The sequence below is a fragment of the Suncus etruscus genome, chromosome 4, assembly GCF_024139225.1.
Source record: "Suncus etruscus isolate mSunEtr1 chromosome 4, mSunEtr1.pri.cur, whole genome shotgun sequence".
In the NCBI taxonomy this organism is placed as follows: Eukaryota; Metazoa; Chordata; class Mammalia; order Eulipotyphla; family Soricidae; genus Suncus; species Suncus etruscus.
In genome coordinates, this window is record NC_064851.1 from 74,195,690 (window position 1) to 74,199,917 (window position 4,228).

Genomic DNA, 4,228 nt, shown 5'->3' on the forward strand with positions numbered 1-4,228 from the left:
ATCCCCACCAACAGAGTTTGTTCTCAGTCTTTGTGACATATGCCTATCGCTGGGGTGTGAGGTGGTACCTCATAGTTGTATTGATTTGCATCTCCCTGATGATTAGTGATGTGGAGCATTTTTTCATGTGTCTTTTGGCCATTTGTATTTCTTCTTTGTCAAAGTGTCTGTCCATTTTTCTCCCCATTTTTTGATGGGATTAGATTTTTTTCTTGTAAATTTCTGTCAGTGCCTTGTATATTTTGGAGATTAGCCCCTTATCTGATGGGTATTGGGTGAACAGTTTCTCCCAATAAGTGGGTGGCTCTTGTATCCTGGGTGCTATTTCCTTTGAGGTGCAGAAGCTTCTCAGCTTAATATATTCCCATCTGCTAATCTCTGCTTTCATTTTCTTGGAAAGTGCAGTTTCCTCCTTGAATATGCCTGTAGTCTCAATGTCCTGCAATATTTTGCCTATGTGATGTTCTATATATCTTATGGTTTCAGGTCTGATATCGAGGTCTTTAATCCTTTGGATTTTATCTTCGTACATGATGTTAATGAGGGTCTAAATTCAATTTTTTACAAGTGGTTAGCCAGTTGTGCCAACACCACTTGTTGACGAGGCTTTCTTTGCTCCACTTGGGATTTCTTGCTCCTTTATCAAAAACTAGGTGATTGTATGTCTGAGAAACATTCTCTGAGTATTCAAGCCTAATCCACTAATCTGAGGGTCTGACTTTATTCCAATACCATGCTGTTTGATAACTATTGCTTTGTAATACAGTTTAAAGTTGAGGAAAGTAATTTCTCCCATATTCTTTTTCCCAATGATTGCTTTAGCTATTCTTGGGTATTTATTGTTCCATATGAATTTCAAAAGTGCCTGATCCACTTCTTTGAAGAATGTCACGGGTATCTTTAGAGGGATCACATTAAATTTGTACAATGCTTTGGGCAGTATTGCCATTTTGATGATGCTAATCCTGCCAATCCATGAGCAGAGTATGTGTTTCCATTTCTGCGTGTCCTTTCATTTCTTGGAGCAGAGTTTTATAGTTTTCTTTGTATAAATCCTTCACATTTTTAGTCAAGTTGATTCCAAGATATTTGAGTTTGTGTGGCACTATTATGAATGGGGTTGTTTTCTTAATGTCCATTTCATCCTTATTACTATTGGTGTATAGAAAGGCCATTGATTTTTGTGTGTTAATTTTGTAGTCTGCCAACTTGGTATATGAGTCTACAGTTTCTAGAAGCTTTTGGGTAGAGTCTTTAGGGTTTTTTTAAGTAGAGTATCATGTTATCTGCAAACGAGAGCTTGACTTCTTCCTTTCCTATCTGGATTCCCTTGATATCTTTTTCTTGCCTAATCGCTATAGCAAGGATTTCCAGTGCTATGTTGAATAGGAGTGGTGAGAGATGATAGCCTTGTCTTGTGCCAGAATTTAGAGGGAAGGCTTTTAGTTTTTCTCCATTGAGGATAATATTTGCCACTGGCTTGTGGTAGATGGCCTTAACTATATTGAGAAAGGTTCCTTCCACTCCCATCTTGCTGAGAGTTTTGATCAAGAATGGGTGTTGGACCTTATCAGATGCTTTCTCTGCATCTATTTATATGATCATGTGATTTTTATTTTTCTTGTTGTTGATATTGTGTATTATGTTGATAGATTTACGGATGTTTAACCATCCTTGCATTCATGGGATGAAACCTACTTGACCGTAGTGGATGATCTTTTTAATGAGCCATTGAATCCTATTTGCCTGGATTTTGTTGAGGATCTTTGTATCTGTGTTCATCAGATATATTGGTCTGTAATTTTCTTTTTTCGTAGCATCTCTGTCTGGTTTAGTTATCAAAGTGATGTTGGATTCATAAAAGCTATTTGGAAGTGTTTCCGTTTGTTCAATTTCATGAAAGAGTCTTGCCAGGATTGGTATTAGATCCTCTTGGAAATTTTGAAAAAATTCATTAGTGAACCCATCTGGGCCTGGGCTTTTCTTTTTAGGCAGACATTTGATTACCGTTTTAATTTCATCAATAGTGATGGGGGTATTTAGATATGCTACATCCTCTTCATTCAATCGTGGAAGACTATAAGAGTTCAAGAATTTTTCCATTTCTTCCAGGTTCTCATTTTTAGTGGCATAGAGTTTCTCAAAGTAGTTTCTAATTACCCTTTGACTCTCTGCCATATCAGTTGTGATCTCTCCTTTTTCATTCCTAATACGAGTTAAAGTCTCTCTCTCTCTTTGTTAGTTTTGCCAGTGGTCTATCAATCTTTTTTATTTTTTCTGAGAACCAGCTTCTTCTTTCATTGATCTTTCTGATTGTTTTTTGGGTTTCCACTTCATTGATTTCTGCTCTCAGCTTTGTTATTTACTTCTGTCTCCCTATTTTTGGGTCCTTTTGTTGAGCACTTTCTAATTCTATGAGCTGTGTCATTAAGCTATTCAGGTAGGCTCCTTCTTTCTTCCTGATGTGTGCTTGCAAAGCTATAAATTTTCCTCTCAGTACTGATTTTGCTGTGCCCCATAAGTTCTGATAGTTTGTGTCTTTATTATCATTTGTTTCCAGGAAAGTTTTGATTTCCTCTTTGATTTCATCTCGGATCCACTGCTTATTGAGTGTGAGGCTGTTTAACTTCCAGGTGTTAAAGTTTTTCTTCTGTGTCCCTTTGAAATTCACATATAATTTCAGAACCTTGTGGTCAGCGAAGGTAGCCTGCAAAATTTCTATCCTCTTGATATTATGGAGGTATGTTTTATGTGCCAGCATATAGTCTATCCTGGAGAATGTCCCATGTACATTGGAGAAAAATGTGTATCCAAGTCTCTGGGGATGGAGTGTCCTATATATACTATTAGGCCTCTTTCTTCCATTTCTCTTCTTAGGTCTGTATATTCTTGTTGGGTTTCAGTCTAGTTGACCTATCCAGTGTTGACAGAGCCATGTTGAGGTCTCCCACAATTATTGTGTTGCTATTGATATTATTTTTCAGATTTGTCAACAATTGTTTTAAATATTTTGCTGGCCCCTCATTCGGTGCATATATGTTTAGAAAAGTAATTTCTTCCTACTGTACATACCCCTTGATTAATAGAAAATGTCCATCTTTGTCCCTTACAACTTTCCTGAGTATAAAGTTTGCATTATTTGATATTAGTATGGCCACTCCAGCTTTTTTTTTGGAAAAATATGGAATGCTTCACAAATTTGCATGTCATTTTTGCGCAGGGGCTATGCTAATCTTCTCTGTATCGTTCTAATTTTAGTATATGTGCTGCTGAAGCGAGCACCACTCCAGCTTTTTTATGGGTGTTGTTTGCTTGAATAATTTTCCTCCAGCCTTTTATATTGAGTCTGTTTGTTCTGACTATTGAGGTGAATTTCTTGTAGGCAGCAGAAGGTTGGATTGAGTTTTTTTGATCCATTTAGCCACTCTGTGTCTCTTAACTGGTGCATTTAGTCCATTGACATTGAGAGAAAGTATGTCCTGGGATTTAATGCCATCTTTATATCAAAATTGGGTGTGTCTTTTGGTCAGTCTTGTCTTAAATTAGGTCTTTCAGTTTTTCTCTTAACACTGGATTTTTGTTTGTTTGTTTGGTTGGTTTTTTTTTTTTTTTTTTGGTTTTTCGGGTCACACCCATTTGATGCTCAGGGGTTACTCCTAGCTAAGTGCTCAGAAATTGCCCCTGTTTGGAGGAACCATATGGAACACTGGGGTATCGAACCGTGATCACGATCTTTCCTTGGCTAATTCTTGTAAGGCAGACACCTTACCTCTAGCACGAACTCACTGGCCCCTTAACACTGGTTTTTAGTTGGTAAATTTCTGAGCTGTTTTTTGTCTGTGAAACCATGTATTCTTCCATCAAACCTGAAAGTGAGTTTTGCTGGGTACAGTACTCTAAGCAAAGCATTCATTTCATTGAGTTTTGTCACTATGGCCCATCACTGCTTTCTGGCCTTGAGTGTTTATGGTGACAGGTCTGCTCTAAATCTCAAGGATGCTCCCTTGAATGTAATTTCCTTTTTTGATCTTGCTGCTTTCACAATTCTGTCTCTAAATGTGGAATTCATCATTGTGACTAGGATGTGTCTTGGGGTAGTTTTTCTGGGGTCTTTTGGTTGGTACTCTTCGGGCATGCAGGATTTGATCACATATATTATTTAGCTCTGGAAGTTTCTCTTTAATGATGTTCTTTTTTTTTTGGTTTTTGGGCCACACCCGTTTGATGC

General features: G+C 37.4%; 1 non-coding gene across 1 annotated transcript; it reads right to left on the reverse strand.

Annotated features, from left to right (window-relative positions):
• Positions 1–3,175: 3,175 nt before the first annotated feature.
• Positions 3,176–3,282, reverse strand: LOC126008474 (U6 spliceosomal RNA). The gene has a single exon (XR_007495803.1). It is a non-coding gene; the product is annotated as a U6 spliceosomal RNA (small nuclear RNA).
• Between the last annotated feature and the right edge of the window lie 946 nt (positions 3,283–4,228).